The 13,849-nt window shown below is 50.3% G+C and overlaps 1 protein-coding gene across 6 annotated transcripts in view; it reads right to left on the bottom strand.

Annotated features, from left to right (window-relative positions):
• Nucleotides 1–13,849, bottom strand: part of KATNIP (katanin interacting protein) — a 194,319-nt gene that overhangs the window by 45,116 nt on the left and 135,354 nt on the right. The window lies entirely within an intron of this gene.

The following is a 13,849-nucleotide window of genomic DNA, read 5'->3' as shown; positions in this document are numbered from 1 at the left end:
CTGCCTCCCTTCCCTGCTGCTGATGGCTGCCCCTGGGGAAACTGACTCCCCGCCATGACCACAGGCTAGGCCCTCTAGAAGCTTCGGCAAAAGGACCCAAGCAGAAAGGCTCAAAGCCTGGAAGCGCTGGAAGTGGTGCCCAGTCAGCACGCCCGGGACCGTCCCAACGCAGCTGTGGTCACAAGTCGAGGGGAGCCCAGAGGATGCGGCGTGGGCGCTGCACTTGTGTGGACCCGTGAGATGAATCCCGAACCCCTCAGCATGACATACAGGAACCTTCACAAAAGGGTCCCTGCTAGCCTGCTGTCTCCTCCTCTCCCAGCACATGTGCCCCGTATGAGACAGGTGTTCAACGCTTCTTGGGTCATACTTAAAATTAGGGGGCTTCCCTGGTGGCGCAGTGGTTAAGAATCCGCCTGCCAATGCAGGGGACACGGGTTCGAGCCCTGGTCCGGGAAGATCCCACATGCCGCGGAGCAACTAAGCCCGTGCACCACAACTACTGAGCCCGCATGCCACAACTACTGAAGCCTGTGCGCCTAGAGCCCGTGCTCCGCAACAAGAGAAGCCACTGCAATGAGAAGCCCTCGCACCACAATGAAGAGTAGCCTCCGCTTGCTGCAACTAGAGAAAGCCCACGCACAGCAAAGACCCAATGCAGCCAAAAAAAAAAAAAAAAGGGAAAAAAAGAAAAGAAAAAAACATCAATAACACCTCCTCCTGCTACTGCCTTATTTGGCCATACCTCTTTACACAAAAACAGTTTTTTGGTTTTTTTTGCGGTACGCGGGCCTCTCACTGTTGTGGCCTCTCCCGTTGCGGAGCACAGGCTCCGGATGCGCAGGCTCAGTGGCCATGGCTCATGGGCCCAGCCGCTCCGCGGCATGTGGGATCTTCCCAGACCGGGGCACGAACCCATGTCCCCTGCATCGGCAGGCGGACTCCCAACCACTGCGCCACCAGGGAAGCCCACAAAAACATTTTTAATAAACAGCTTTCTCGAGGAATATAATATATACCTCATACAGTAAACTGTACATGTTTAAAGCATACAACTTAATGGATAAAGAAGATGTGGTGTATATATATATATACACACACACACAATGGATATTACTCAGCCATTAAAAAAAGCATGAAATAATGCCATTTGCAGCAACATGGACGGACCCAGAGATGATCATACTAAGTCAAGTAAGACAGAGAAAGACAAATATCATGTGATACTGCTTATATGTGGAATCTAAAAAAAAGATACAGGGCTTCCCTGGTGGCGCAGTGGTTGAGAGTCTGCCTGCCAATGCAGGGGACATGGGTTCGTGCCCCGGTCTGGGAAGATCCCACATGCCGTGGAGCGGTTGGGCCTGTGAGCCATGGCCGCTGAGCCTGTGCGTGCAGAGCCTGTGCTCCACGACGGGAGAGGCCACAAGAGTGAGAGGCCCGCATACCGCAAAAAAAAAAAAAAAAAAAAAAAAAAAGATACAAATGAACTTATTTACAAAACAGAAATAGACCCACATTCATAGAAAATAAATTTATGGTTACCAAAGGGGAAAGGGAGGGATAAATTAGGAGTTTGGGATTAGATTAGATACACACTCCTAAGTATAAAATAGATAACCAACAAGGATCTACTTATAGCACAGGGAACTATATTCAATATTTTGTGATAACTTCCAAGTGAAAAGAATCTGCAAAGGATATATATATATATATATATATATATATATACATACACACACACACACATATATATATATAACTATATATAACTGAATCACTGTGCTATACACCTGAAACTAACACAACATTGTAAATCAACTATACTTCAATAAAAAAGAATAAAGCACACTACTTTATAAGTTTTAACACATATCCACCCATGATCAAGGTAATGAACACACCCATCACCCACAAGGGTTCCTCGTACTCCTATGTAATCCCTGCCACCCTACCTTCTTCCCCCACCCCGAGCCAACCACCCGTCAGCCTTCTGTCACTATAGATTACTCTGCCTTTTCTAGAATTTTTCTATAAAAGGCATCGCACACTATGAACTCTTTGGGGCCTGGCTTCTTTCACTCAGCATAATAACTCTGAGATTCATCCATGTTGTGTCAATGAGTAGTTTTATTCCTTCTTATTGCTGGCGTGCCCCACAATCTGTTTGTCCACCTCTACAGCAAACTCTTAAGAGTCACAGTCACAGCTGCACCTCCTGCCCGCTGGCCTCTGCCTCCTCCTCTACACGAACCCACCCTGCCAAGGGTGCCAGCAACTGGGTCACAGAACTTCCCTGTTGCCTGGACGATTCTGATCTATTCCTGTTGCCCTGGTCTATCACTCATAGAGCCTTCTTTTCACTCTCAGGGGTGCCCTGGTTTGGACAATCAGCTTTGGGGTCCAGCAGGGGATCAGACCCACCGAGAAGTTCTCCTTTCTCAGGTAGGCTGTCCTCCTGCCCCTGCTCTCACCGCAGCCCAGGTTCCCCGCTGTTGCTCCTCTTCAGCTGGGCCTTGACCGGTTGGGCTGGTCCCTGGCCTCCCGATTTTCCTGCACCCTCTCACTAGGGGGTCCCACTCAGGCCCAGGGCCCTAACTATCGTTCTCTCATTGGTGACTCCTATTTAATTTAATTTTATTATTGAAGTATAGGTGATTTACTATGTTGTTTCAGTTTCACATGTACAGCAAAGTGATTCCATTTTATATGTGTGTGTATATATATATTCTTTTCCATATTCTTTTCCATTATGTTTTTTTAAAAAATAAAATTTATTTATTTATTTATACTTTTGGCTGCATTGGGTCTTTGTTGCTGTGCGTGGGCTTTCCCTAGCTGTGGCGAGCGGGGGTTACTCTTCGTTGCGGTGTGCGGGCCTCTCATTGCGGTGGCTTCTCTTTGTTGCAGAGCATGGGCTCTAGGTGCGCGGGCTTCAGTAGTTGTGGCACATGGGTTGAGTAGTTGTGGCTCACGGTCTCTAGAGTGCAGGCTCAGTAGTTGTGGCTCACGGGCTTAGCTGCTCCATGGCATGTGGGATCTTCCCGGACTAGGGATCGAACCCGTGTCCCATGCATTGGCAGGCGGATTCTTAACCACTGCGTCACCAGGGAAGTCCCTTCCATTATGTTTTACTGCAAGATATTGAATATAGTTCTTTGTGCTATATAGTAGGTCTTTGTTGTTTATCTATTTTATATATAGTAGTTTGTATCTGCTAATTCCCAACTCCTAATTTATCCTTCCCCACCCCCTTTCCCCTTTGGTAACCATAAGTTTGTTTTCTATGTCTGTGAGTCTGTTTCTATTTTGTGAATAAGTTCATTTGTATCATTTTTTAGATTCCACATATAAGTGATATTTGTCTTTCTCTGTCTGATTTACTTCACTTAGTATGATAATCTCTAGGTCCATCCATGTTGCTGCAAATGGAATTATTTTTGTCCTTTTTTATGGCTGAGTAGTATTCCATTGTGTATATATACCACATCTTCTTTATCCATTCATTTGTCAGTAGACATTTAGGTTGCTTCCATGTCTTGGCTATTGTGAATAATGCCAATTAACACTGGATTCCTGACTATTTTAATCTCCAATCCTGACCTCTCCATCCAGCCCACAGTGACCATGTGACCTCTCCTCTTGGATATCTAACAGGCGTCTCAACCTTAACAGGCCCCAAACAGAATGATCAAGCCACTCTTCCCAAACCTTGTCATCTTTCATCTCAAAAGTGGTTCCGCCGTTCAACCAGCTGCCCCAAACCTGGGAGTCCTTGAGTCTTCTTGCTGTCTCACTCACACGTCCAATCCATCAGAAGCCCTGTGGCTCTACCTCCAAACCCCCTCCGGAATCTGACCTCTTCTCCCTGAATGGTGGCCGCCTCCTAGCCCGGGTCACAGTCATCTCTCCTGGAGACAACAACCGTGTCCTCCTAAGTGCTCTCTGTGTATCCACTCTGCACCGTCACCCACCCACCCCCACCCCACTCCGGCACACACACTTCATTTCCAGCAGCCAGTCTTTCTTAAAAAACACCTTAAATCAGGGAATTCCCTGGCGGTCCAGTGGTTAGGACTCTGCACTTCCACAGCAGGGGGCCCGGGTTCAATCCCTGCTCAGGGAACTGGGATCCCACAAGCCGCACGGCGCTGCCGGAAAAAACCAAACCAAACCAAAACAACTTAAATCAGATCACGGCAGGCCCCTGCTTAAAACCACCCAATGGGGCTTCCCTGGTGGCACAGTGGTTGAGAGTCCGCCTGCCGATGCAGGGGACACGGGTTCGTGCCCCGGTCCGGGAAGATCCCACGTGCCGCAGAGCAGTTGGGCCTGTGAGCCATGGCCGCTGGGCCTGCACGTCGGAGCCTGTGCTCCGCAACGGGAGAGGCCACAACAGTGAGGGGCCCGCGTACCACACAAAAAAAACAAAAACAAAAAGCAAACACCCAATGATTTCCTACTACGCAGAGAATAAATTCCAGCTCCCTTCAGCGGTCACTGTGGCCTGCGTGATCTGGTCCTGTGACGACCTCTCTCTCCCCTCCCCTTCTGCTTCCAACACACCGCTCTGCTTGCTGCTCTGTGATCCCAGGGAGCTCCTGCCCACCTTGGGACCTGGGCACCTGCCTGGAATGTTCTGCTCTGGAAACCTGCAAGGCTGGCCCCTCCTTGTCTTCAGAGAGATGTGGCTGCTCTCCCTAGAGCAGCCCCCGCCCCACCCAGTCACCTCTCTAGCCCATGGCCCTGTTTTCTTTCCTCCTGGTCTCTGAAATGGTCTTGTTCATCAGCTTTCTAATTTATTTATTTTCTCCCCCACTCAGAGTTAAGCTCCAAGACAGCAGAGAGCCTACTAATCTCGTCCAAGGGCCCAGCAAGGGCCTGGCACACAGCTGCTGCTCAGTAATCCCTTTGGAATTATAAGTGAATAAACACAGGTATTTTTCTCCCCGGGGAACACTGCTCTCTAACAATCATCAGAGAAGAAACCTGATCAGAAGAATGGTAGCCTGTTGGTCTCAACCCCAGACCGTTTTCCATCTTGCTTTGGCTTCTGATCTGCTCTTGGGATACAAGATCTGAGATCCCAGAGGTGTCCATCTATACTTATTTCCCCCTGCCTTAGCCCTCCTGAAATCCAGGCAACGAAGCTCCAACTAACTTCCTAGTTCACTAAGTTATTGCTACGAAGGTTTCCGTAGCAATTTAGGATGAGAAACGTCGAGCCCGTGTTACACCACAGGAACCCAGCTTCAAACGTCCAATTGCAGGATGGCAGGCTACTATTTGCTGCCTGTCAGAAAAGTCGGTTCTCAAAGCCCTCTTTTACATGTTTATACGGATGTGTTCTCTGTTTAGCGGAGGCGCAGCGCAAGTGTGTGCTGTGAATTAATCAGGAAATAGCTATTGGAGAAGGACAGCCTGGGCAGCTTTCAATGACTAGTCCCGCAAAATTACCGCCGTGGAAACATCTGGTGAGACAGACACGCTCTCACTGAAAGAGGCGGTGGGGTGGGGAGGAGACCTTTCAGTCCGCACAGTCGTCACATGGGCATCCTGGCTTCCGTAAGGAGATGCCTGGTTTCCACAATGGGCTCCTTGACCATCCGCGAACGGCCTAGAGCCCCGTCTGACCTCAGCTCTCTCCAAGAAGCCTGGCTGAGTGGGGACAGAGAGAGGGGAGCAGGCTGGGGCAGGGGTGTGACCTCTCATGCCCCTAGCATCAGGCAGGTAGGAGAGAGAAGAGGGTTAGGGTGGAAACCACAGGGAGTGGCGGGGGGTGTGGGGAGCTGAGAGGTTCATGCCCCCTACCTGATGGTGTTTAGACCTGCCAAGTTCCCAACACCCTGCAGACCAAACAAGCCGTATCTATGGGTGGATTTGGTCCAGGCATCACCAGGATGGGATCCCCTGTGGGGAACGGTAGGGAGTCACTTCTCTGGGGATTCCATGTGTTAAAAAAACAAAAAAGGCTGCATGCATTGGCTCATGCTGTCTTTGGAACAACTCTCCAAGGTCTTGGGCATTAGGGCCCATCTGACAGATGAAGAAACTGAGCTTCAGCCTTCTCTGAGGTCACACAGCTGGGGCACAGGGAGCCACTCTGGCTGGCACCCTGAGGTCCTACTGCCACCTCCCTTTGGGTCAAGCCAGACCTGGAGAGGGCCTCCGTCTTGGCCGTGCTAGCCTGGCCACCCGCTCTGGGTGGAACTCTGAGTCCCCACTTCTATTTCTTAATTAGTCCCCATGGACCAACTATCTCGTACTCCCATCCTAGCTCTCTCCTCACTCCCTAGAGGCAGTCACTGTGGGCACTGGTGGGGAGCATGTGTACGTATGCTTGTGTCCTTCCAGACTTTTCCTATGTGTTTACATACATATCGATGCAACGGCCATCACACCTCAAGAGTGTGGCCCAGAGCTATGTGAGACACACGTCTGCTCCATGGAGAAGACGGGGTCGAGGTTTTGCAGGTCTGTACTACTTGGCATCCCTCTGTAAAGCTCTGCATGAGGGGTGCCTTTGGGAATAGATCCAAGGGAAAATCCTTTCACTCCTAAACAACCAGCCTGCTCCCTCCTTTCCAACAAGAGGGCTCTAGTCCTGGCTGTTTCCTCCTTTGCCTCAGCTTCCAAGAAATCGAGGTGAAACTCCATGCTGCTGCTGACCTTACCATTTGTGTGTGTGTGTGTGTGTGTGTGTGTGTGTGTGTGTACCTGCTTCCTCGGTGCTCATATTTCCTTCCTCGTTTAACTAGAGTTATTGCTATGCCTTTTGTTGACGCTGTCTCAAACCCCTTTTGCAGTGGATTTTCAAAAGGACACTTTGAAACTCTGTGGCTGCCACGTAGTCAACGGGAGCACCTTCTCTAGTCCAAAGAAAGACTTCATCCTTCTTTCCAGTTGAGGAGAACCAATCACGTTGAGACCGTAATGCATTTTAAACACAACAACATTAATATTATTTTGATCTAAGTAACTGAATTGACTCGATAAGGCCACTCTCCTCCCTGGTCCCGGGGTCAAATGACATGTCTCTTCCAATGAGCACATGAATTGCTCAGCAAAGACTGATGGCAGCCCGGCTCTATCATGACAACAACCCAAGCAGAGGCGGGGGCTCTTGTGCTCACAAAACACTTTCCCTAGAGACCAACAACTGCCCTCAGCACAGGTGAAAAAGCCTGAAGGAAATCATCTGGAGCGAAGCATTGGCTAAGCCTACGGGCCGGATGCCAGGGAGGGTCCATTAAAGCAAACCCTTCCTCTGCGTGGGTGACAATTGGAGTCGAACCAGCTGTGTGTCGCTGGACCTCATTCATGCAGAGCCCGAGGGGGCCCACACTCTAGGGGTTCTGTCACCTGCTGGGCACCCACGCTGGCTCCACTGCACAGGGAGAACATGGGCTGCCGCCCCTTACTGCTCTCTTTGCCGGGAAGTGCTGGGTCCACAGCAGGAGGGGCCGAGGGGCCGTGGGCTGATTGGGAGGTTGTCAAGCACGGGGGACTTCAGGGAGTGAGCTGCGCTGCCCAGAGAGCTGCCATGTAGGCATCGGGACCTGGCTCAGGAGCTGACGACCCCTCCGGGAAGCCCCTGGCTCTCCCAATCATCTGCCCCATCGCACCTCCTCGGGTTGAGTTGAGGGTCCCCGTCTAGGCTCTCGCAGCTGGGCTTGTGACTGGACCCTTGCGCCTACTACCTTGTGGCCCCATGTGCTCACCTGTCTTCAGCCGGGGAACAGGCCTATTCCCATCTATCCTGAGGCCTAGCTCTGGGAACTAAACCTGCTCTTTCCACCTGAACTTGAGTGCTTTATTGAGAGGAGATCTCAATGGCCTTTCATATGTCCTTTGGGAGGAAGAGCAATGAAAACCTTCTTTGTGATGAAGCTACTTGAAGAAGATGGTGGGGACATGTGACATTTAACAAGCTACATTTAACCTATTACATGCCAGGCTGGGGGCCGACGACTCTGACCTCCTGGCGTCACAGACTCAGAGGACAAAGGACGGGGATGGGACCTGACAGACGGGGTCACTAACTGGAGGACCTACAGCTGAATCTGGGCTGGTTTGGCCCATAGAGCAGTTAAAAATTTCAGAACCAGCTGATAATATCTAAAAACTGAGAGCTTTCACACAACAATGTGCATTTTTGGCCTCTCTTGAAGATTTAGGCCATCTGGCAGGGCGGGGCCAGGGCAGAGGGCTGGCTGCTCTAGGCAGGGCCCGGCTTGCCAGTGACCACAGTTACTCTCTTTTGAAAGGCGGAACCAGGTGGTGGGCACCAGATTGCCTGGTAGTCATGTGACTACCAGCAAGTTCTTCTGCTTTTCTGGGCCTCAGCTTCCCCATCTGGAGGATGGAGCTGATCACCACAGTACCAGTCTCATAGGACTGCTGTACGGAATAAACGAGCTCATACGTGTAAAGTGCTTTGAATGCTGACTGGCACATAACACACACTCAAGAGACGCAAGCCGCCATCATTACCTTGTGCCCAATCTACCGCCTGGACGGAAGCACCTGCTGAGGCTGGCTGCTCAGGGCTAGCGTGGCTGGAGACTCCCTGCTCCCCTAAGTCCTGGTGCAGCAGTTCCCTGTTCCTGGCAGAGGCTGGCAGCAGGCACAGGAGAACCCCATCCACTCCAGAGTGGAGCCTAGCATTACTCCTGCTGACTTAGGTCAAGATTCCCCTCCAGTTGGGATTGACATATACACCCGACTCTATATAAAACAGATAACCAGCAAGGACCTTCTGTACAGCACAGGGAACTCTACTCAGTAGTTTGTAATAACCTATAAGGGGAAAGAAGCTGAAAAGGAATATATATATATATATATGTGTATATACGTATACACATAACATATATATGCATACATATATATAACTGAATCACTGTGCTGTACACCAGAAACTAACACGATATTGTAAATCGACTGTATTTCAATAAAAAATAAATTAAAAAAATAAAAGCTTCCCCTCGATCTGGGCTCAGGCCGCAGCAGGCAATTCTCGCAATTTTATTCATACCACATGGGGCCTTTCAGGATCCTGCCCTGTGTGAGACACAAAAGATGAGAGCAAGTCTCCTCTCCTTAAGGAGTTCACAAAAGTATGAATAATTAGGTGTCACAGACTCAAATGCTTGCAGCACCACAGACGTGAGCGGCACAGGGACGCTGGTGAGCTGGGGAATGCACACCTGCAAGTCCAGAGGCCGCAGGGGTCACTGGGCTCCAGCCGGTGGATGCCACAGAGGGAATATAGCCAGCTCATCAAAAGCCAACTTTCCAATGTTGTCGAATGTTTCACAAGCGGTGCAACATCGTGAGTGCCAAACGGAATACGCCTGCAGGAGAGATTTGGCCGGGGGCACCCGTTTGGGACACCAAAGGCTCAGGAAAGTGAGGAATACCCTAGGGAAGTACATGACTTGGTGCCCGGAGGGGTGGCTGAAACCACCAGAAGGGGCCTGGGGCAGGCTAAGGGTGTGCAGGAGGCTGGTGGGTGAAGCAGAACCTTGATGTTTCCAAAGGCAGGGTTTGTAATGAGACCGACTAGGTATTCCAGGTGCTGGGAAGGGCAGGAGCAAAGGCACAGAAGAGAGGAGTTTCCTAGGGACCAGAGGGGATGAAAGTTGCATAAGGATGGAAGAGCCAGAGAGCCAGTTTTGGGGTCTGAGAATGGAGAAGGTCACCAGTGCACATGCACGCAGGGCCCGGGCCAGCATGGCAAATGGGAGAGGTGGTGTGGTGTCAGGACAACTGTGCCACTGTGTCGGGGACACAAGTAGGAGTGGTGGGGACTGCGGCGCTGTGACTCAGCTCCGCCAAAGCTTCCGGGAGTGGATGTGACCTCATGTCGCCAGATCGTCTAGTTTCTCAATAAAAGTCAAAAAATCCCTATTTTGCACGGAATCCCTTCCGATTTTTAAATGTTGGCAATTAATTAAAGAACTTTGAAAACACGCTGTGAGCCAGCTGCAATCTGTGAGCTGCCTTTGGTCAGTCGGGGCATAGCCTCTTCCCAGGATGCCCCGGCAGCACGAGCTGGCCGGGGACTGTGGCCTCTCCCCTGAGGCATTCTGCAGTGGCCAGGCCCTCGGCTCATCTCCCGCCACTGTCCCAGCCCCACTGAACTGTGGTTTGCCGTTATCCCCCTGGGCCCTCCTGCCTGGGTGAGAGCTCGCAGGGGCAGACAGCGTGTCTGATTCCCGGCCCCAGCAAAACGCCTGAGTGTGGGGCGATCGATAACGGCTCTGTTGATGAGATGCAGGGACTGAGCAGATGAGTGAGCGGAGCGGGGATGCGGCGGGGGCAGCGGGCAGCAGGGGAAGAGGGAGCTGGACTTGGAAGGAGGCAGGTTTGGGCAGTGGAAACGGTAGGACTTAGGGATGACTGGCAGTGAGGGGCAAAGGGGGGAGCGGAGGATTCAAAGGTGGGAGTCGGCCGCTGCTGCAGACAGTAAGAGGAAGCGGAGCCGGGACTGGGGCCGAGGGGCCTGGGGGTGGGGATACCAAGTTGGGGTGTTGGTGCAAGGCCGGGCAGAAATGCCGAAGAAAAGTATCTCGTGGCTAGGAGCAAAGCTTGGTTCAGAAATTAAGCCTTGGGGAGGGTTTAGTGAATAAATTCAACAGCATGTGACTTCTGCATTCTTAGAGGAAAAGAAAAAGGACCTAGCTTGGGTATCGTTTTCTACTTTCCCTGGTGATGTTCCCTTCTTTTGGAGACAGCACCTCAATTTTCCATCGGGAATCCACCCTTCCCTCGACCTGACTTCAATGTGGATAATGTGGGCCTCACCCCAGGTTGCAGCCCAGGCCTGGCCAGTGGGGCCTCAGTCTGGGACTTTCTTGAGGAGAGCCTCTCTCTGCAGAGTGCTGAAATCAAGAGCGATGTCATCAGGGACCACCACTTGGAACCTGAGGATGACGCCAACACAGAGGAAAGCAGAGATATGTGATGGAGGGAGGCAGCTTCCTGATGGCATCATGTGAACTCCTGGATCCTGCCATGCCTGAAGCCAGCAAACTCATACTCTCCTGTAACATGGGCCAAAGAACACTTTTTTGTCCTTAGCTGGATTTAATTGGGTTTTCTTGTCCTTTGTTACCAAGAGAATCCTGGCTGATACACTAGCGCTGGGACTGAGAAATTTAATCAACAGATTCAGCTACTAAATCAGTCCTGGCCAAGGCAGGCAGGAGATGGGGAGCCCTACCCCCTAGGGGGTCTGGAATTTATCTTGCTGTCCGAGGCTGGCCCCTGCGCATGGGTGAGCAGTTCTCCCTACTTAGACACCTGTCTGGTTGCAGATGCAGCCTGTCCCCTGGTCTGCACAGAACAGGATATGGGCCTCAGCTTCTACCCTGGTTCTGCATCTGTGTTCTCATCCCTTGGTGGGAGTACAGTATGGATCTGAATTCCAACCTTCTGGCTGGAGCCTGAATACCTCGTTGGGCCCCCTCTCTCAAGGCAGAATTCTCTGCTCACCTCTCCTTCCCCTGCTGGCTGGGGGTCTGCTTCAAACCTGAGTCTCCTGGGACTCTCAAGATGACCACACCCGTATCTTCCCGAGCGTGGACCCTGCACATAGATTTCAGATCCTGCAGCCCACCTACAAGAGAACACCCTCTGGTGACAGGCAATGGCCTAGACCAAGCCTGAGGTCAACACCTAAGGAAGGCTCTTGGGCGCCTGGGTTAGTGCCTTTCCCACCAGCTGCCCTGTTAAGATGCCATCATGATCTCCAGGCCCAAGGGTGCACAGACCCCACCATATGGCAGAGCCATCGGGCTACACTGACTCAGCTGCCCAAATGAAGGTCACATCTTTGACTTCAAAGCCATTGCCATGTTTGGCCTCAGTTTGTATCAACTATTAAAAAAAATAATTTTGGGGCAATCAAGGATATTTGAATATGGACTGGGTATTACAGCATAATAATTAATTATTGTCAGGTATGATAGTGGCATTGGGATTATATAAAAACAAACTCCTTATCTGTTAGAGATGCATACAAAAAATTTATGAGTGAAATGTTATGATAGCTACAATTTATTTTTAAATGTTAGGGGAAGAGATGGAACAAAAATGGCAGAATGTAGATAATTAATGAAGCTGGTGACAGGTACACAGGTCGTTATTGAACTAATCTCTTCACTTGCATTCATTTGAAAGTCCACTCCCGCCCGCCACCCTGCCTAAAAAAGAGGCCTTTCTGAAAATACAGATACTGCCCTGGGATGAATTGAATCTACCCGTGGTGCACTCCAGAGGCACTGTGACCCTCATCCAAGCCACCAAGCTAGACTATGCTAAGAGCCTCCTCTTGGGGCTCCCTCTTCCCTCTGATCCCTTCTCCAAACAGCAGCCTGAGTGATCTTTTAAATTCCTCAATCAGATTGTATCACCCTTTGCCCAAAACCCTCCAATAATGATACTAAGAGCTGACCTTTGTATAGTGCTCACAAAGGCCAGGAATCATTCTGAGCACTTCATACGTATTAACCGAACAAGAATCACCCCATTTTCCAGATGAGGAAACTGAGGCATAGAGTAACATGCCCAAGGTCACATGGCTAGGAAGAGGAGGAGCCGGGGTTTGCCTCAGCTGGGCTGGCTCTGACCATCCCCCGGTTCTGCCTCCAAACCAGCAAGGCCCACACGACCCGGTTCCCACCTACCCCTGGGACCTCCCCTTACCCTCTCCTCTGTTCACCAGCTCAGTCTCCGCCTAAACTGGTTGTTCCTGCCTTTGCTCTTGCTGTGCCCCCTGCTGGGAATTCTCTTCCCACTGATGCTAGCTGCTCCTTCTTCACATCCAGGTTGGGGAAGGCCTTTGATCACCTGTCCGGAGCAGCCCTGCCTCTTTCTCCTCCTGCCTCTCTCCCGTTGCCTGATTCTATCGTCTTCAGAACACTTAGCATTACCTGAAATGACACTATTCACTTGTGCCCTTTTTTTTTTTTTGTCCCTTCCTCATGAGAAGGGATGGGGCTGTGTGAACAGGACCTTGTCTATTCGTTCAACACGGCTCCCTGAGCACCAAGACCCTTATGGTCCGATATGTCGTCACCAGCCACATGTGGACAATTACATTAATATTAAAATGAAATAAATTGTAAAACGCAGTCTCTCAGTTACAGGAGCCACAATTCAAGTTCTCAGTGGCCGCCTGGGGCTAGTGGCTTCTGCCCTAGACAGGGCAGATAGAGCACGTTAATATCATCAGAAGTTCTATCGGGCAGTCCTGGCCTGGATCACCATGGCAAGTCACAGAAATACACCACTGGAATCTGGGATTGACATGTACACACTGTTATTTTTAAAATGGATAACCAACAGGGACCTGCTGTAGAGCACAGGGAACTCTGCTCAATATTACATAACAACCTAAATGGGAAAAGAATTTGAAAAAGAATAGTTACACGTATATGTATAACTGAGTCGCTTTGCTCTATACCTGAAACTATCACAACGTTGTTAATCAACTATACTCCAATATAAAATAAAAAGTTAAAAAAAAGAAAAGAAATACACCATTGGGGAAATCTAACATTAATTAATTAATTAATTCAAAAGCTACTTAGTGAGCACCATTTCCATGCATAAAATATATCACCGGGTCCTGCCTCACTTGCTGTTGTGACCAGGCTGGAGGTGGCATCTGCATGGTGATGCTGCAGGTGAAAATGGTGATGGAATGGTGCCACGTAGATGATGAATGTGCTTATTATAAACGAAAACAGATGGACCGTGGCGAGCAGCTGAAAGCCCACTTTTTGGATGGGTTATTACGTCCTAGAGGAGGGAGACCATTGATTCCTTTCTCCTAGCAGATGTC

This window comes from Lagenorhynchus albirostris, chromosome 15 (assembly GCF_949774975.1).
Source record: "Lagenorhynchus albirostris chromosome 15, mLagAlb1.1, whole genome shotgun sequence".
Lineage (NCBI taxonomy): Eukaryota > Metazoa > Chordata > Mammalia > Artiodactyla > Delphinidae > Lagenorhynchus > Lagenorhynchus albirostris.
This window is presented reverse-complemented; position numbering and strand designations above follow the sequence as displayed.